Source organism: Schistocerca gregaria, chromosome 4 (genome assembly GCF_023897955.1).
Source record: "Schistocerca gregaria isolate iqSchGreg1 chromosome 4, iqSchGreg1.2, whole genome shotgun sequence".
NCBI lineage: Eukaryota > Metazoa > Arthropoda > Insecta > Orthoptera > Acrididae > Schistocerca > Schistocerca gregaria.
In genome coordinates this window covers 777,369,162-777,390,980 of record NC_064923.1, presented here as the reverse complement: position 1 = coordinate 777,390,980, position 21,819 = coordinate 777,369,162, and the positions used below count along the sequence as shown (strand labels likewise).

Below are 21,819 nucleotides of genomic sequence, written 5' to 3'. Positions count from 1 at the left end.
CTGGACGTGTGTCCATCATAGACAGTACATTTGAAAGACTGGATACCATAAATTGCTATATATATTATGACTTTTGAACACTATTGAGGTAAATACATTGTTTGTTCTCTATCAAAATCTTTCATTTGCTAACTATGCCTATCAGTAGTTAGTGCCTTCAGTACTTTGAATTTTTTATTTAGCTGGCAGTAGTGGCGCTCGCTGTATTGCAGTAATTCGAGTAACGATGATTTTTGTGAGGTAAGTGATTTGTGAAAAGTATAGGTAATTGTTAGTCAGGGCCATTCTTTTGTAGGTATTATTGAAAGTCAGATTGCGTTGCGCTAAAAAAATTGTGTGTCAGTTTAGTGTTGATCAGAATAAGTAAAGAGAGTAATGTCTGAGAAGATTCAGTTTAGCTCAGCTGTTTGAAAAGCAAATGACGTAAGAGGTTTATCAGGACAGTAATTCAATAATTTTTCTACGCGGATACCAGAGGGAACGGGAGGTTCTTTTGGCCGCGGGGAAAATGGCGACCGATACGGCGGCCACCGAGCTCTTCGGGTGGATCTTACATTAAGTTTCATCTGCATTGGGACGCCAAGGTCTCTGTTCCGTTTGCTATGCTCCTTATATGTCTACCTTTTAATACACAAGTGGTTACACTAAGATTGAAGTTATAAGAAGTTCTTGTTTGCAAGTAACTCAGTCAGAAAGGTTTTGTGTAATGTATTTTTTTGGCTTGTGTATCCTGTTCAAAAGGAACCTATTTCACGTTTATTATTAAAGTGGCGTTGATAAATGAAACTGATTTTACCTTCTATTATTGAAGTGGTTACAGTAAGATAGAAGTTATAATAAGTTGTTCTTTCCAAGTGTTTCAATGAGAAAGCTTTTCTGTAATGTATTTTTTTGACTTATGTATGAGAGACACTTGTACAAAGCTTTGGGTAAATACTGGGTTGCACTATTTTCTCCACCGAGATTTCACATTGATTATTGGAATAGTAATTTCTTATGAAATTTGGTACAACGGTGATGTACATTCCATGTATATAAGCAGATCGCGTGAGTTAAACGTGGCAGAGATAAGCAATGAAGGGGCAATAACAATACAAGGAATATCTGCACTCTGTATTATTCCTCTGAATACTAAATTTGGTCAATGACTGCATTATCTATGGGTACACTCTTAAATATATGTGGTGAACACCGGTTCGTTTGTTTCTCGCAGGTATTAAAATATCCTGATCAATGAATTTATTTGTGTTTCCTTTATTTGATGTAGTACAACTTTTCAGACAATTTGAAGGGGACAGGCCGCTTTTGTACATATCCTGAGTAACTAATTATCTGCAGGTTAATTGCCCTCGCGGGATTAGCTGAGGTGTCTAAGGGGCTGCATTCATGAATTGTGCTGCTGGTCGCGGCGGAGGTTCGAGTCCTCCCTTGGATATGAGTGCGTGTGTTTGTTCTTAGGATAATTTAGGTTAAGTAGTGTGTAAGCTTAGGTCCTCCCTCGGGCATGGGTGTGTGTGTTCGTCCTTGGGATAATTTAGGTTAAGTGGTGTGGAAGCTCAGGGGCTGATGACCTTGGCAGTTAAGTCTCATAAGATTTCACAAGCATCTGAACATTTTGCTGGTTAATTCTAAGGCAAACCATAGACAATTTGCTAGGTTAGTATCAATAAGATTAACGAGCGCTTATTGGGGTACATGTGTCAGAACAGTTACCACATTGCATTAGAAAATACGTTACTTTAAATAAATCACTTGTATGTACCTAAGGCCAGTACTCGCCATCACTAGCCGTGAGATATTAATTGAACAAACCACACTTCTGAGAGAGAACGTGTTCACAACTTGATAACTGAAAACTGTCTGTCCTGGGCAATATCACGAGACGAAGGGAACAACTTCAGCACTGTCATACTGGGCGAGGAACTCGTAGGCAGCCACTGGTAACCCCGACGACGCGGTCCCTCATTATCGGCTGTAGGTTCGTCCCATCGTATTAGTGGAGGAAGGGGAAGAAAGTAGGCCGCGGTCTTTCAAAGGAACGGTCCCGACATTTGCCTGAAATGATTTAGGGAAATAACGGAAAATCTAAACCAGGTTGCCCTGGCGCGTCATCTGTCCGAACGCGGGTCCAGTGTGCTAAGCACTGCGCCATCTGGCCCGGCAGGGCTGCTGGGAGCGCAGCGGCGGATGACGGTCAAAGCGAAGACAACACAAAAACACTGCGGGCAGCGGGAGTGGATCTCGATCTCGATCCGTCTGAGTGAGAGTCGTGTGGGGCCTCTTTTGGGCGCAGCGCGACCTGTGAAGCCGCCTGCGGAAGGATACGCCGCGGTACAACGTCGGCAGGTGACGCCGCAGACGTCAAATGGTGCCCACCCATCACAGCGCTGAAAGCTCTGGTCCACACGCTACGTAGTGGCGAAGCTGACGGTCCCGGAGTCTGTGGTAGCTGCTGGTGGCTCCACTGTGAACAGTGCCTTGTGTCGTCTGTGTACTGACAACCTTGTATGTGAGACAACGCCCGTACCTGGTCCACTGATCATAAACGGAAATGCATTGGTCTACATCTACATCTACATCTACATACATACTCCGCAATCCACCATACTGTATGTGGCGGACAGTACCTCGTACCACAACTAGCACCTTCTCTCCCTGTTCCACTTCCAAACAGAACGAGTGAAAAATGACTGCCTATACGCCTCTGTACGAGCACTAATCTCTTTTATCTTATCTTTGTGGTCTTTCCGTGAAATGTAAGTTGACAGCAGTAAAATTGCACTGCAGTCAGGTTCAAACATTGGTTCTCTAAATTTCCTCAATAGCGATTCACAACAAGGACGCCTCTTTTCCTCCAGAGACTCCCACCCGAGTTCCTGCAGCATTTCCGTAACGCATGATGATCAATCCAACCAGTAACAAATCTAGCAGCCCGCTTCTGAATTGCTTCTATGTCCTCCCTCAATACGACCTAACAGGGATACCAAAAGCTCGAGCAGTACTCAAGAATAGGTCGTGTTACCTTTTACAAGAGGTCTCCTTTACAGATGAACCACATCTTTCCAAAATTCTACCAATGAACCGAAGACGACTATCCGCCTTCCCCACAACTGCCATTACATGCTTGTCCCACTTCATTTCGCTTTGCAATGTTACACCCAAATATTTATCGACGTGACTGTGTCTAGCGCTACACTAATGAGGGAGTATTCAAACATTACAGAATTCTTTTTCCTATTCATCTGCATTAATTTACATTTATCTATATTTAGAGTTAGCTGCCATTCTTGACACCAATCACAAATCCTGTCCAAGTCATCTTGTATTCTCCTACAGTCACTCAACGACGACACCTTCCCGTACACCATAGCATCATTAGCAAACAGTCACACATTGCTATCCACTCTATCAAAAAGATCATTTATGTAGATAGAAAACAACAGCGGACCTACCACACTTCCCTGAGGCACTCCAGATGATACCCTCACCTCCGATGAACAATCACCATCGAGGACAACGTATTGGGTTCTATTACTTAAGAAATCTTCGAGGCACTCAGTTATTTGGGAACCTATCCCATATGCTCGTACCTTAGTTAGGAATCTGCAGTGGAGTACAGAGTCAAACGCTTTCCGGAAGTCAAGGAATATAGCATGCGTCTGATACCCTTCATCCATGGTTCGCAAGATATCATGTGAAAAAATGGCGAGTTGCGTTTCGCAGTAGCGATGCTTTCTAAGGCCGTGCTGATGCATGGACAGCAAATTCTCTGTCTCAAGGAAATTCATTATATTCGAACTCAGAATGTGTTCGAGAATCCTGCAACAAACCGATGTTAAGGACATTCGTCTGTAATTTTGAACTATGCAAGATGCAGTCCTGCATACACACTATCCTCAATGCGCCAAAGAACACGGGATCTGGACAATAGCCGATTGGAGTCTGAAAGCATGGTCATCGAGTCGTCTACTTACGTCTTTACAATTGATATGGTGTATAACCTCCAGCAGGTGGAGAGATGTTCTAACGTGACTTTTTGGGGAAATTGGTATTACGATGCCTGGTCCACCGTGAAGGGAGGACACGATGTTTACTTCACTATGTCGGTGACCACATTTTACCCGCTCTTATGCATGTGCGTGGTAAGCATGCTGTGGGCAGTCCCGTCTTCCAAAATGACAACTGACATGTTCACAGGATTTCACGCATACGTCCATACTTCGACGAACGCTCAGGCATCCTAACGCACCTCAGTTGTCTTGCTCAATCACTTGAGCTTCCTCCTACAAAAAAGCAGAAGAAAAATGAGAATCAACATCCCTATAATTTGGCTAGTCTACAAGAGTTTGATTTAGATGTAGTACATCTGAAGAAACAAGTGGGCTTTCATCCTCGCCAAATACAGCCCGGCATCAAGCAAAGAAGCAGTGTTACATGGTACAGGTTGAAAATTATTGACCTGTACGAAAAAGAGCGTAAATTAGTTACGAACTACGGCTTACACATACTTTATCCAACATATAAAGATCACTGCAGATATTCGGATTTATGTCATGACATGTTCGGTATGCCTGCCGTCCCGTGATTGGCGATGATATCCAACAGACGAGTAGCGAAATTTGGCATGGCCCGCTGAAGTGTCGGAAAATCGATCCTTTCAATTACCCCCTGAATGGCTGTTTTATCTCAGCAATGGGTTTGGGGCTATCGCTGTTCACGTTGTCTTTAATGTAGCCTCATCAAAAGGAGGTCGGGAGAATATAGCGGCCAATCTAGACACATGCCAGTGGCCTCTGGGTACCCCAGAGCCAGAATGCGGTCTCCAAAGGGCTCCTCCAGGACATCAAGTATTCTCCTACTTCAATGGCCTCGAGCTCCGTTTTGCATGAATCTCATCTTCTCGATATGAGTGTCACTTAGGACCTGTGGTCCCACAATAGAGCAGCTGCAAACGCCTGCGAGATGGGCTGCAAACCAGTCAGTAATCGGAACCGATGTTGCTTACCTGTGGCGATCGGACGTTTGCACATAGATTTCAAAAATGGCTCTGAGCACTATGGGACTCAACTGCTGTGGTCATTAGTCCCATAGAACTTAGGACTACTTAAACCTAACTAACCTAAGGACATCACACACATCCATGCCCCAGGCAGGATTCGAACCTGCGACCGTAGCAGTCGCACGGTTCCGGACTGCGCGCCTAGAACCGCGAGACCACCGCGGCCGGCACACAAATTTCGTGTCCATTCACTTCTGTCCCAACTTCTCCCGACTGCCACTCGGGTTTTGGCCCATATTATTTCCAAAACCCTGAGGTAGTCACCGTGTCATCAAGGAATATAGCACCGATTATTCCGTGACTGGACACTTACGACGACTTTACGACGATTTTATTTCTTATAGTTGAGTTAACTGTCACCCTGTATTAGCGTGACGTCTCATGGTGTGACGAGGTTTCCTTGTCTAATATCCTCATTACGGACTTGAAAGAACCGATCGCGGTCCTCTGGTTTGGAGCCGAGTGGAAGGCTTAAACCAGAGGCTCAGACGAATCTGCGGAGAGCTGGGGTGCAAATTTCTCGACCTCCGCTATCGGGTGGAGAAATGTAGGGTCCCCCTGAATAGGTCAGGCGTGCACTACACGCCGGAAGCGGCTACGAGGGTAGCGGAGTACGTGTGGAGTGCACATGGGGTTTTTTTAGGTTAGAGAATTCCCTCCCTAGGCCCGACAAGACGCCTCCCGAGACGCGGCAAGGCAGGAGTAGGCAAAATGCAACAAGGAATAACAATATTAATGTGCTAATAGTAAACTGCAGAAGCGTCTATAGAAAGGTCCCAGAACTGCTCTCATTAATAAACGGTCACAACGCCCATATAGTACTAGGAACAGAAAGTTGGCTGAAACCAGACGTAAACAGTAATGAAATCCTAAACTCTGATTGGAATGTATACCGCAGAGATAGGCTGGACAGTGAAGGGGGAGGCGTGTTTATAGCGATAAGAAGTGCAATAGTATCGAAGGAAATTGACGATGATTCGAATTGTGAAATGATTTGGGTGAAGGTCACGGTTAAAGCAGGCTCAGACATGGTAATTGGATGTCTCTATAGGCCCCCGGGCTCAGCAGCTGTTGTGGCTCAGCACCTGAAGAATAATTTGGAAAATATTTCGAGTAGATTTCCCCACCATGTTATAGTTCTGGGTGGAGATTTTAATTTGCCGGATATAGACTGGGAGACTCAGACGTTCATAACGGGTGGCAGGGACAAAGAATCCAGTGAAATATTTTTAAGTGCTTTATCTGAAAACTACCTTGAGCAGTTAAACAGAAAACCGACTCGTGGCGATAATATATTAGACCTTCTGGTGACAAACAGACCCGAACTATTTGAATCAGTTAATGCAGAACAGGGAATCAGCGATCATAAAGCGGTTACTGCGTCGATGATTTCAGCCGTAAATAGAAATATTAAAAAAGGTAGGAAGATTTTTCTGTTTAGCAAAAGTGACAAAAAGCAGATTACAGAGTACCTGACGGCTCAACACAAAAGTTTTGTCTCAAGTGCAGATAGTGTTGAGGATCAGTGGACAAAGTTCAAAACCATGGTACAATATGCGTTAGATGAGTATGTGCCAAGCAAGATCGTAAGAGATGGAAAAGAGCCACCGTGGTACAACAACCGAGTTAGAAAACTGCTGCGGAAGCAAAGGGAGCTTCACAGCAAACATAAACATAGCCAAAGCCTTGCAGACAAACAAAAATTACGCGAAGCGAAATGTAGTGTGAGGAGGGCTATGCGAGAGGCTTTCAATGAATTCGAAAGTAACGTTCTATGTACTGACTTGGCAGAAAATCCTAAGAAATTTTGGTGCTATGTCAAAGCGGTAGGTGGATCAAAACAAAATGTCCAGACACTCTGTGACGAAAATGGTACTGAAACAGAGGATGACAGACTAAAGGCCGAATTACTAAATGTCTTCTTCCAAAGCTGTTTCACAGAGGAAGACTGCACTGTGCTTCCTTCTCTAGATTGTCGCACAGTTGACAAAATGGTAGATATCGAAGTAGACGACAGAGGGATAGAGAAACAATTAAAATCGCTCAAAAGAGGAAAGGCCGCTGGTCCTGATGGAGACTAGAAATCTACTCTGTAGGAATCAGCATGGGTTTCGAAAAAGACGGTCGTGTGAAACCCAGCTCGCGCTATTCGTCCACGAGACTCAGAGGGCCTTAGACACGGGTTCACAGGTAGATGCTGTGTTTCTTGACTTCCGCAAGGCGTTTGACACAGTTCCCCATAGTCGTTTAATGAACAAAGTAAGAGCATACGGACTATCAGATCAATTGTGTGATTGGATTGAGGAGTTCCTAGATAACAGAACGCAGCACGTCATTCTCAATGGAGAGAAGTCTTCCGAAGTAAGAGTGATTTCAGGTGTGCCGCAGGGGAGTGTCATAGGACCGTTGCTATTCACAATATACATAAATGACCTGGTGGATGACATCGGAAGTTCACTGAGGCTTTTTGCAGATGATGCTGTGGTGTATCGAGAGGTTGTAACAATGGAAAATTGTACTGAAATGCAGGAGGATCTGCAGCGAATTGACGCATGGTGCACGGAATGGCAATTGAATCTCAATGTAGCGAAGTGTAATGTGATGCGAATACATAGAAAGATAGGTCCCTTATCATTTAGCTACAAAATAGCAGGTCAGCAACTGGAAGCAGTTAATTCCATAAATTATCTGGGAGTACGCATTAGGAGTGATTTAAAATGGAATGATCATATAAAGTTGATCGTCGGTAAAGCAGATGCCAGACTGAGATTCATTGGAAGAATCCTAAGGAAATGCAATCCGACAACAAAGGAAGTAGGTTACAGTACGCTTGTTCGCCCAATGCTTGAATACTGCTCAGCAGTGTGGGATCCGCACCAGGTGGGGTTGATAGAGGAGATAGAGAAGATCCAACGGAGAGCAGCGCGCTTCGTTACAGGATCATTTAGTAATTGCGAAAGCGTTACGGAGATGATAGATAAACTCCAGTGGAAGACTCTGCAGGAGAGACGCTCAGTAGCTCGGTACGGGCTTTTGTTGAAGTTTCGAGAACATACCTTCACCGAAGAGTCAAGCAGTATATTGCTCCCTCCTACGTATATCTCGCGAAGAGACCATGAGGATAAAATCAGAGAGATTAGAGCCCACACAGAAGCATACCGACAGTCCTTCTTTCCACGTACAATACGAGACTGGAATAGAAGGGAGAACCGATAGAGGTACTCAGGGTACCCTCCGCCACACACCGTCAGGTGGCTTGCGGAGTACGGATGTAGATGTAGATGTAGATGTAGAGATGGCACCGTGGCCAACACACCGCACTAGCATTCTGGTGGACAACGGTTCAAATGCCCATCCGGTCATCCTCATTTAGGTTTCGCGTGGTTTTCGTTTATCGCTTCGGGCAAATGCAGCGATTGTTCCTTTGAAAAGCGCGTGGTCAGTTTGCTTCACATCACTCCCTAATCAAAGCTTTTGCTCTGTCTCTAATCACCTCTTTGTCGATGGGACGTTAACCACTAATATGCCTACTGCCTATTTCAAAACACTAAGTTACCCACTCTCGAGTCAGTCAGACGTACACTTACTGAATGCTGCACTGTGCTTCACACCGCCACAGATACCCGACACAATTTTTCAACGTCAAGTCGCTGTAACCAACGGTCAGGAAGTTCTACTGAACTTTCAGTATCAGAACGATAGAATTCTGAACTCTTGAACACTCCTAACAGCGCGAAAGCAGGCAACTGCCGTCAAAGGTACGACAAGGAGTTCGTTAAGTGCAGGTACCGAGCCCTACATCCCAGGATTTCACTGTAAAGCTGCATTTTTAAAAGTCTCCATAAATGTGAGCGGATGCCACGGAGCGTTTGGTCAAAGTGGGTGGGGAGGGAAGACTGGGGAGGGAAGGGTGAGGGGACGGGGTCGGGTCTTAGATGGACACTTTGCCGTTTTATTCACGGATGTGTCAATGTCGCTTCCCCCCGTCATCATCTCTCACGAGCGGATCGAACAGGAGCACTGAAAAAGCATAAAGGTCCTTTGCTGCTCTGGATTGTGTTCGAATTTTATCAAATGTTTTTGAACTCTCGGTAGTGATTCCACCCTGTGAATTTCATCAAATGTTTATGAAGTGTCCCCAGTGGTTCCAAAATGTACACCAGAGCAAAAACTGCAGTCGCATTGCACTCGATACGGGTGCACCAACGTTCAGTGACGACGCAGGCCCGCAATGACCATAGAAAAGAGTTGAAGAGCCCAGGAGCTGTCAATAGTGTCGAAGGTTGTCATGCAGGTCGTTCTTTTGTTCATCGCACTAAGAGCTGCCGTTTTCGACCCCGGTATGTGTGGGAATAAAGGTCCCAGGGAAAGGTGTGGTTTCACTGACGCAAAAAAAAAGAAAAAAAATGTTAAAATGTGTTTGAAATCTTACCGGACTTAACTGCTAAGGTCATCAGTCCCTAAGCTTACACACTACTTACCCTAAATTATCCTAAGGACAGACACAGACACACACACACACACACACACACACACACACACACACACACACACACACACACACACACACACACCCATGCCCGAGGGAGCACTCGAACCTACGCCGGGACCAGCCACACAGTCCATGACGGCAGCGCCTGAGACCGCTCGGCTAATCCGGCGCGGCCCTTCGCTGATACTCTTTATGACACCCTCTTCGGCTGTTTATTTTCAATTCTGAACTGCGGTGCGTCTGAAATGGTTTCTTCAGGCACCCGCAACGAACCAGCAAGATTTCAACGCTGGGCGTCTCGGTTCCCATCTCCACCGAGGGGCGTCAAAAGAATGGGTAAGACAGGCTGTGACGACCTTCCCATCTTGTAATACGTCCACAGAGGCTTTGTAAAAACTATGGTGAAATCTGGTGCCAATGTGACATCATTAACCAACTTTACACCACACATAAACTTTGGAGTTCTGGCCTTTTTTCCGCGAGTCTCGACACCTTACTGTGTGAAGTGTATTGTCACACTTTTGCACCATTACAGAGAAAGGCTGTAGATATCTCTGAGCCAAATTTAAAAGTTTTACTTTGGAATCGGACCCAATTACAGGGTTTCGAAGAAGTGTTCCTTTAATTCTGTACGTAGTGTAAATTAACACGTCATGCCTACGAGACTCGGCTCTGTCATGAAAGGATCACACACCGATGTTCATTCCCTCTTCCTTCCGTTTACATGTTTATATTATGCATAATAATGAGGACAGCTTGTATGTCATGTTAACTTTATATCTGAACAACGTACACTGCTACCTTCTCATCTCTTTACTAAGTATTATATTACCTTCTTCCTCCCATTACGCAGTTTCATTGAGCCAACGGTGGCTTATTAGCCTTTCTTCTCGTCTCACCTACGCTGTTGTGTCCTATCTGATTTTGTTATAACTTGTTATGTTCCACTTCTCTTCTATCGAAATACTTCCGACATTTTATGTTTCGGCCATTGATCAGTATCTCAGGCAAGCACCACTTCGTTAGATTCTTTTTAATTTTTAGTATTCCGGTTTACAACATACTCATTTTCCTTCACAACTATTAATTTCATACAGCTGTTTATCTCTTCCAGTCTATCAATTTTCCATTTGTGGATCTAGTGACCATTCCAGTTTTATATTTCTCATTATTGGCGTATCACTCATGTAGCCCAGCTGGTGTCTCACTGTTACTCTTTTGTTTTAATGATAGCTAATTAATAATCACACTTGCCACGCAGACTATTACACATAGCCGAAAAATTCGTATCACATAGCGTCCTGTGACTTACAAAAGGGTCAGCGTAAAGGGATATTCAGCTACCAACAATCCTCGTTATAGAAATTTCGTACACGTAAAATATTCTTGTTTCAACGGCAAGGAACCCCTTCATTGCGGGGTCACAAGTTCAGTCTTCAGTAAGGCTCATGGGAAAGTGTTGTATTATCAGGTATGGCAGGAAAAACATTACACGCTAATGACTTACCGGGTGTTTTAGGACGACTACGAAAAAATGAGTATCTGAAACTAAATTCATTTCACCCTCAAGTTTCAATCTTATTTTAACTGGCAACCAGTTTCAGCGTTTTATTACGCCATCTTCAAGTCCCTCACAGACATATACGAAGAATCTATCTCGCTTGTGTTCAAAACAGGGGCCAGCAATACAGCCTACCAGGTGATGGTTGAAATGTCCACTGTAGTAAATATCTAGTAATACCAGTATTACTGGTCCTTGTTTTGAGCACAACCGAGGTAGATTCTTCCTACACGTCGGTCAGGAGCCTGAAAATGGCGTAATAAAACGCTGAATCTGGTTACCAATTAAAATGAGGTTGAAAATTGACTGCTGAAGTGTATTTAACTTATTCTCTACCGAACAACCCAGAGCAACCATTTCCTAAAAAAAATTAAAAAATTAAAAAAAAGGATATACAGAGAAAAAAATGAGTGGCAGGGACGTGCAGAGATCATCTATGTATAGGATGTGTATATTGTTTTTGTTGTTGTAGTCTTCAGTCCTGAGACTGATTTGATGCAGCTCTCCATGCTACTCTATCCTGTGCAAGCTTCTTCATCTCCCAGTACCTACTGCAAACTACATCCTCCTGAATTTGTTTAATGTATTCATCTCTTGGTCTCCCTCTACGATTTTTACCCTCCACACTGCCCTCCAATACTAAATTGGTGATCCCTCGATGTCTCAGAACATGTCCTACCAACCGATCCTTTCTTCTAGTCAAGTTGTGGTACAAGCTCCTCTTCTCCCCAATCCTGTTCAGTACCCCCTCATTAGTTATGAACTCTACCCATCTAATCTTCTGTAGGACCACATTTTGAAAGCTTCTGTTCTCTTCTTGTCCAAACTATTTATCGTCCACGTTTCACTTCCATACATGGCTACATTCCATATAAATACTTTCAGAAACGACTTCCTGACACATGAATCTATACTCGTTGTTAACAAATTTCTCTTCTTCAGAAACGCTTTCCTTGCCATTGCTAGTCTACATTTTATATCCTCTCTACTTTGACCATCATCTGTTATTTTTCTCCCCGAATAGCAAAACTCCTTTACTACTTTTAGTGTTTCATTTCCTAGTCTAATTCCTTCAGCATCGACCGACTTAATTCGACTACATTCCATTATCCTCGTTTTGCTTTTGCTGATGTTTATCTTATACCCTCCTTTCGAGACACTGTCCATTCCGTTCAACTTATCTTCCAAGTCCTTTGCTGTCTCTGACAGAATTACACTGTCATCGGCGAAACTTAAAGTTTTTATTTCTCCTCCATGGATTTTAATACCTTTTCCAAACTTTTCTTTTGTTTCCTTTATTGCTTGCTCAATATGCAGATTTAATAACGTCGGCGATAGGCTACAACCCTGTCTCACTCCCTTCCCAACCACTGCTTCCCTTTCGTACTGCTCGACTCCTATAACTACCATCTGTTTTCTGTACAAATTGTAAATAGCCTTTCGATCCCTGTATTTTACCCCTGTTACCTTTAGAATTTGAAAGAGAGTATTCCAATCAACATTGTCAAAAGCTTTCTCTCAGTCTACAAATGCTAGAAACGTAGGTTTTCCTTTCCTTAATCTTTCTTCTAAGATAAGTCGTAGGGTCAGTATTGCTTCAAGTGTTCCAACATTTCTACGGAATCCAAACTGATCTTCCCCGAGGTTCACCTGTAAAGAATGCGTGTTAGTATTTTGCAGGTGTGACTTATTAAACTGATAGTTCGATAATTTTCACATCTGTCAACACCTGCTTTCTTTGGAATTGGAATTATTATATTCTTCCTAATGTCTGATGGTGTTTCGCCTGCCTCATACATCTTGCTCATGAGATGGTAGAGTTTGGCAGGACGGGCTCTCCAAAGGCTGTCAGTTGTTCTAATGAAATGTTGTCTACTCCGGGGACCTTGTTTCGACTCAGGTTTTTCAGTGCTCTGTCAAACTCTTCACGCCGTATCATATCTCCCATTTTATCTTCATCTACATCCTCTTCCATTTCCATAATATTGTCCACAGGTACACCGCCCTTGTATAGTCCCTCGATATACTCCTTCCACGTTCTAGGCGCACAGTCCGGAACAGCGAGACTGCTACGGTCGCAGGTTCGAAATATGCCTCGCGCATGGATGTTTGTGATGTCCTTAGGATAGTTGGGTTTAAGTAGTTCTAAGTTCTAGGGGACTGATGACCACAGTTGTTAAGTCCCATAGTGCTCAGAGCCATTTGAACTCCTTCCACCTTTCTGCTTTCCCTTCTTTGCTTAGAAATGGGTTTCCATCAAAGCTCTTGATATTCACGCAAGTGGTTCCCCTTTCTCCAAAGGCCTCTTTAATTTTCCTGTAGGACGTATCTATATTACGCCTAGTGATATAAACCTCTACATCCTTACATTTGTTCTCTAGCCAGCACTGCTTCGCCATTTTTCATTTCCTCTTGACCTCTTTTTTGAGACGTTTGTATTCCTTTTTGCCTGCTTCGTTTACTGCATTTTATATTTTCTCCTTTCATCAATTAAATTCAATATTTCTACTGTTACCCATTGGTTTCTACTAGCCCTCGTCCTTTTTTTCCTATTTGATCCTCTGCTGCCTTCACTATTTCATCCCTCAAAGTTACCCATTCTTCTTCTACTGTATTTATTTCCCCAATTCTTGTCAATTGTTCCCTTATGCTCTTCCTGAAACTCTGTACAACCTCTGGTTCCTCAGTTTATCCAGGTCCCATCCCCTTAAATTCCCACCTTTTTGCAGTTTCTTCAGTTTTAATCCACAGTTCATAACCAATAGATTGTGGCCAGAGTCCATATCTGCCCCTGGAAATGTCTTACAATTTAAATCCTGGTTCCTAAATCTTTGTCTTAGCATTATTAAATCTATCTCATACTTTTTAGTGTCTCCAGGGTTCTTCCATGTGTACAACCTTTTTTCATGATTCTTAATCTACGTGTTAGCTATGATTAAGTTATGCTGTGCGCAAAATTCTACCATGCGGCTTCCTCTTTCATTTCGTAGCCCCAATCCATATTCACCTAGCATGTGTCCCTCTGTACCTTTTCGTACTCTTGAATTCCAGTCACCCATGACTTAAATTTTCGTCTCCCTTCACGACCTGAAGAATCTCTTTTATCTCATCATACATTTCATCAATTTCTTCGTCATCTGCAGAGCTAGTTGGCATATAAACTTGTAGTACTGTAGTAGGCATGAGCTTCGTGTCATTCGTGGCTACAATAATGCGTTCACTAGGCTGTTTGTAGTAGCTTACCCGTACTCCTATATTTTATTCAGCATTAAATCTACTCCTGCAATACCTCTATTTGATTTTGTATTTATAACCCTGTATTCATCTGACCAAAAGTCTTGTTCCTCCTGCCACCGAGCTTCACTAATTCCCACTATATCTAACTTTAACCTATCCATTTCTCTTTTTAAATTTTCTAACCTACCTCCCCGATTAAGCGGATCTGACATTCGACGCTCTTATCCGTAGAACGCCAGTTTTCTTTCTCCTGATAACGACGTCCTCTAGCGTAGTCCCCGCCCGGAGATCCGAATGGGGGACTATTTTACCTCCGGAATATTTTACCCAAGAGGTCGCGATCATCATTTAATCATACAGTAAAGCTGCATGCCCTCGGGAAAAATTACGGCTGTATATTACACTTCCCAAACTGGACATTGAAGAAATGTACAAAGCAAACCATTAACTTGCACCATGGACAGCGACTGAGAAATGGAGCACCACCAAGTAATCGCAATGGTACACACCATCAAGATCGATGTCGAACTCCTTGGGAGTTACAAACCGTACAGAGCGTTTACCTAGGTATCCACTCTGAAAGAACGCATACAGTATCACAGTGGTGTAAGAGGGGGGTTGAGAGCTGGTGGAACGTGTTGGAATGCTACCGAATGCGAAACTGTCTGTCGTAGAGCTTATCGTGAAACTGTCTATCCTTTAAGGCGTTACTACAGATAGCGCGATAATATGTTTTATAGGCACGGAAAAACAAACATCCACAGGCTGCAGTTCTGTAATGTCTCCAAGTGGCATCAGCTGTGATGTCAAAAGCTTTTCATGGGGAATAGTTAACTTTAAATGAGTACGATTGTTACATTCAGACCAGGCATCAAGGAAAAACAAGTTATTTTGAAGAGCTATTGGCCAAAGCCATCGGTCATACCATAGATGCAGTTCTCTTACTCCCATTTTCGCACTCTTGCTTGCTGTGACGTAAACATTTTCTATCGCTCGTGCAAGATCACGCACTCGAGAAAGAATAGTAGATGACAGAGCACCTTCAACTTCTGTCACCACAATAAATAACTTTCCATTCACATTAACAGTCAGTATAATACATTAGGGCACATTAGTTGATCTTTCTACAACTCTCTTGGTGCCTCTAATCTCCAGGCCTCCTTTAATATCCATTTCCTCGTCAAATACCGATTGGCGGGAGTTGAAAACCAGTTCGTTACTGACGGATAGGATAAGATTGCTTGTCTCATTTACAAAGTTTCGGTTCAGTTCCGCAGTTAGCTGGGCATCGACAATTTGACGTTTCGTTTGAAATTTCGTCGTCTTACGTCTTCCAATTCTGTACCACTATTTGCAGTTACGCAGCCATCCACTGCTTCCCCTGAAATGACTATAATCTGCGTCGCGTGCAATTTGGAGCGCATAACGTAGTAAGGCACTATAATGCACATCCTGTAAATTGTGTCGAGCATCATTTAAACTCGCAAACACCAGCTTTTTCAACAAGTGATGCTTGTCCTCCCTTGAATATCCATAGTTTCGTCTTATGGACGCACGGGTCACACCAATATTCAAGAAAGGTAGTAGGAGTAATCCACTTAATTGCAGGCCCATATCATTGACGTCGATATGCAATCAGGATTTTGGAACATGTATTGTGTTCAAATATTATGAAATATATCGATGAAAGCGGTCTATTGACACACAGCCAACATTGGTTTACAAAACATCGTTCTTGTCAAACACAACTAGCTCTTTATTCGCATGAAGTGTTGACTGCTTTGGACAGTATATTTCAGATTCATTCCGAATTTCTGGATTTCCGGAAAGCTTTTCACACTATACCACACAGGCCTTGTAGTGAAATAGCGTGCTTATGGAATATCAACTTATTTATGTGACTGGATTCGTGATTTCCTGTCACAGAGATTACAGTTAGTAGCAACTGACGCAAAGTCATCTAGTAAAACAGAAGTGATTTATGGCGTTTTCCAACATAGGGTTATAGGCCCTTTGCTGTTCCGTATCTATATAAACGGTTTGGGAGACAATTTGAGCATCCGTCTTAGGTTGTTTGCAGTTGACGCTGTCGTTTATCAACTAATAAAGTCATCAGAACATCAAAAAAATTGAAAAACTATTTAGGAAAGATGTCTGAATGGTGCGGAATGTTGGAAGTTGACCCTAATTACGAAAAGTGTGAGGTCATCCACATGAGTGCTAAAAGGAATCCGTTATATTTCGGTTACACGGTAAATCAAACCTAAACCCCGTAAATTCAACTAAATATATAGGAATTACAACAACTTAAATTGGAAGGGCCACATACGTAATGTTGTAGAGAAGGCTAACCAAAGACGGCGTTTCATTGGTAGGACACACATAGAATTGAACAGGTGCACTAAGAAGACTGCCTACACTATGCTTGTCCGTCCTCCTGTACGCTACTGGCCATTAAAATTGCCACACCACGAAGATGACGTGCTACAGACGTGAAATTTAACCGACAGGAAGAAGATGCTGTGATATGAAAATGATCAGTTTTTTAGAGCATTCACACAAGGTTTGTGCCGGTGGCGACGTGTTGACATGAGGAACGTTTCCCACCGATTTCTCATACACAAACAGCAGTTGACCGGCGTTGCCTGGTGAAACGTTGTTGTTATGCCTTGTGTAAGGAGGAGAAATGCGTACCATCACGTTTCCGACTTTGATAAAGGTCAGATTGTAGCCTATCGCGATTGCGGTTTATCACATCGCGACATGCTGCTCTCGTTGGTCGAGATCGAATGACTGTTAGCAGAATATGGAATCGGTGGGTTCAGGAGGGTAATACGGAACGCCGTGCTGGATCCCAACGGCCTCGTATCACTAGCAGTGGAGATGACAGGCATCATATGCGCACAGCTGAAACGGATCGTGCAGCTACGTCTCGGTCCCTGAGTCAACAAATGGAGACGTTTGCCAGACAACAACCATCTGCACGAACAGTTCTCCGACGTTTGCGGCAGCATAGACTATCAAATCGGAGACCATGGCTGCACTTACCCTTGACGCTGCATCACAGGCAGGAGCGACTGCGATGGTGTAGTCAACGACGAACCTGGGTGCACGAATGGCAAAACGTCATTTTTTCGGATTAATTCAGGTTCTGTTTGCAGCATCATGATGGTCGCATCGGTGTTTGCGACATCGCGGTGTATGCACATTGGAAGCATGTATTCGTCATCGCCATACTGGCGTCTCACCCGGCGTGATGGTATGGGATGCCATTGGTTACACGTCACGGTCACCTCTTGTTCGCATTGACGGCACTTTGAACAGTGGACATTTCAGATGTGTTACGACCTGTGGCTCTACCATTCATTAGATCCCTGTGAAACCCTACATTTCAGCAGGATAATGTATGACCGCACGTTGCAGGTCGTGTGTTGGCCTTTCTGGACACAGAAAATGTTCGACTGCTGCCCTGGTCAGCACATTCTCCATATATCTCACACCAACTGAAAACGTCTGGTCAATGGTGGTCGAGCAAACGGCTCGTCACAATACGCCAGTCACTACTCTTGATGAACTGTGTTATCGTGTTGAATCTGCGTGGGCAGCTGTACATGTACACGTCATCCAAGCTCTATTTGGCTTAATGCCCAGGCGTATCAAGCCCGTTATTACGGCCAGAGGTGGTTGTTCTGGGTACTGATTTCTTAGGATCTATGCATCCATATTGCGTGGAAATGGAAATGGTTCAAATGGCTCTGAGCACTATGGGACTCAACTGCTGAGGTCATAAGTCCCTTAGAACTTAGAACTACATAAACCTAACTAACCTAAAGACAACACACACATCCATGCCCGAGGCAGGATTCGAACCTGCGCCCGTACGGTCGTTCGGTTCCAGACTGTAGCGCCTGAACCGCTCGGCCACCAGCGACCGGCGTGGAAATTGAATCACATGTCAGTTCTAGTATAATATATTTGCCCAATGAATACCCGTTTATCATCAGCATTTATTCTTGGTGTAGCAGTTTTAATGGCCAGTAGTGTAGAATACTGCAGCGCGGTGTCGGATCCTTACGACAGAGGACTGACGGAGTACATCGAAAAAGTTCAGTGAAGGGCAGCATGTTCTGTATTATCGCGAAATATGGGAGAGAGTGTCACAGAAATGATATAGGATTTGGACTGGGCATCATTAAAAGAAAGAAGTTTTTCGTTGCGACGGAATCTTCTCATGAAATTCCAATCACCAACTTTCTCCTCCGAATGAAAAATATTTTGTTGACACCAATCTAAATAAGGAGAAAGGATCTCCACGATAAAATAATGGAAATCAGAGCTGGTACGGAAAGATATAGGTGTTCGTTCTTTCCGCGCGCTATACGAGATTTGAATAATAAAGAATTGCAAAGGTGGTTCGATGAACCCTCTTGTAGGCACTTAAATGTGATTTGCAGAGTATCCATGTAGACGTAGATGTAGATGAACTACACAATCATATAGCTGCCGACTTACTTCAAACATGTTCATCTATGTTTTTTGTTATGCTGCGGATGACCTTAGGTATATGTAATTATGTTTAGTGTCCGCTCCTGGGACCACGATTTTGCTTTACTGAGTTTCACAGGAGACGAGATTTGTGGCTCTCTGTCCGTCAAGGCTGATGAACTACATGGCACGACGCCTGTTTCAGTATCACCTTCAGGAGTTAATCACGTATCTTCGCCACTGTACTCTTTATGTACATTATTCGCTCGGCTAAGGGCATCCGACACCACACACGCCACTGGCTCATCTTGCAGAAACTCTAGTATTTCATCTTTCACTTCTTTGTGAAGTTCCCCGGGCTCTTTCCTGATGAAATGTGTCAACTTCGGCACCTTTTGTTGTAGATGTAATGCAATGATCACTTTGTATATTATTGGCATTGCTCTGCTTCGTATCAGTACGACTACAACGTAGCAGTGTTGTCAGTTAATCGTCGACTTAGCAGTTCAATTATACTTCGTGGGCTCATGCTGTGCTCACCACTGGATGCCTCCAAACCCCACCCCTGCTCCCATCAACAGGCAATACCGTGGTTGGATGGTAGACAATACGTGAGGCGTCGAATGCCGTAAACATCATTGACCTATAGCGATTTCACACTCACGGGGTTCCTTGTGAGTTGTATTTCTCACTGTAATGCCGTGATTGTGTCAGAATTCCTATTTACCGATCCTGTTTGACTCTGCCAAAAATGCTACTCAAAGTTGGAATAAATTCTGATGTTCCATTAAAAATATGATATGTAACTGCAGAACCAAAACTGCTCCGAACAGTCATAATTTACAGATGCTCTGAAACAAATGTGCCGCCTACACTCTGTATATCGGCTGTTGTCAAAATTCTTGATCTGGGATACTGGAAGACAAGGAAATGTCATGTTGTCTATTTTTGTAGTGGTCCTGTTATCACTACTGAACAGCCCTAAACCTTATTTCCTAATAAAAGTATCTGTAACAGTTGTTCGAGGCAACGGCCTTGCCGCAGTGGACACACCGGTTCCCGTGAGATCACCGAAGTTAAGCGCTGTCGGGCGTGGGCGGCACTTGAATGGGTGATCATCCAGGCCACCATGCGCTATTGCCATTTTTCGGGGTGCACTTAGCCTCGTGATGTCAATTGAGGAGCTACTCGACGGAATAGTAGCGGCTTCGGTCAAGAATACCATCATAATGACCGGGAGAGCGGTGTGATGACCCCACGCCCCTCCTATCCGCATCCTCCCTTGAGGATGACACGGCGGTCGGATAGTCCCGGTAGGCCACTCGTGGCCTGACGGCGGAGTGCTTTAGATAATTTTTCAAAATAATTATCACGACAGTAAGCTTATACTTTCGTAATTATTCACTTCACTGCATTTTTCTCGTAGCATATGCGTGAGATGTTAGCAGCTTCAATGAAATTGATGTCATCTGATACATATTTCTCGTCTCAACAACAATTACGTTAGCTACAATGATCGCTAAACTATGACGTCGTGTATCGAAATTATTATTTCTTGAACAGAATTTTTCTGCGCGTGCCTTAGAAGAAGCCATAGGTAATCGATTACGTGGGCACGGAATGGAATTTTAATTTCCACCGAAGGTAGGGAAGCAGGTTATTAAAGAAGACTGCACTCTTTTCAGTATCGAAAATATTTCTGCAGCGAATATCCAAGCAGTCTGATAACGCATATTCTTATATTCACGTATAAAATAGACTTCGCTACTTAGAATACTTTGCAGATATAGGAGAAAAATCAACAATCATGTTTCAAAATCCTTACTAGATGTAGTGTTATCTAATCAATGTAATTCAATATACTAACTGTAACTTAACCTGTTACATACATACTGTCTTATGTTTTTGAGGCTTCTCTTCCACAGCTATACAAATAATACTTTCTTTCGAGGTCTTTTGTCAGCTACCGACAGGTATGCAGATACTGTCTTGTAAATGCGCCATGATCAATAACATTGTCATCATACTTTGTTGGGGTACGTTAAGGCTTACAGTGTGCTGTTTATAATTTTGACAGAATTTCCCTACTGCGAAAATAATAATGAATTCTGTTCTTGGTAAACAGTCATAACGTATGGAAATGACGTGGATTTCTTAAATATACGTCAAAGTCTTAGGTCTATAGTTCTGCTCACATATACTGCGACTCTTTTTAAAAGACTGAGATCTACGCCTTTCCAACCGCGTGGTACGATTGTTCCAGCGATCTACAATATGCTGTTGCTAGAGAGGAAACTTGTCAGTTTCAGTGTCCAATATCTCCATCGCTGTTTTTCATTTCCGTTTTCAGTACTATTTTCGTTTATCATGATATCATCATTGTGAGGGTGTAAGCTCTAAATGTGAAGAACAGAATGTACGAGGGTTGTCCAGAAAGTAACGCAACTCGTTGTTTTTCTTTCATCCGAAAACAATGCTACGAATGCGAAACATTGCGTATGTATTCAAATGGTTCAAATGGCTGTAAGCACTATTGGACTTAACATCTGAGGTCATCAGTCACCTAGACTTAGAACTACGTAAATCTGCCTAACCTAAGGACATCACACACATCCATGCCAAAGGCAGGATTCGATCCAGATCAGCGAGTTCCGGACGGAGGCGCCTAGAACTGTTCGGCCACAATGGCCGGCCACGTACGTATTATTCGAAGCGTCCTTAGTTAGCTGACGATGACAGTGATGCACTGGCTACGCCACCAGGACAAGGATTGGCATACACGCCCTTGTTTCGCTCTGGAGGAAAGCGATAGAGATTACGTGAAAAACAGGGTATGTGTATAAAGCACCGTTCTTTAGTGTACGTAATTCTCATTATGTTCAAAAAAGAGTTGTTGAAGAAAAAATGCGGTGCATTACTTTCTGGTCAATCCTCGTAACAGTACAACCTTCACGTTATCATACTCAGTCTCAATGACATCTGCAT

The 21,819-nt window shown here is 43.4% G+C and overlaps 1 pseudogene; it reads left to right on the top strand.

The window, feature by feature from the left end:
• The first annotated feature begins 19,859 nt into the window (after positions 1–19,859).
• LOC126268426 (5S ribosomal RNA) lies at positions 19,860–19,977 on the top strand (annotated as a pseudogene).
• Positions 19,978–21,819: the final 1,842 nt, after the last annotated feature.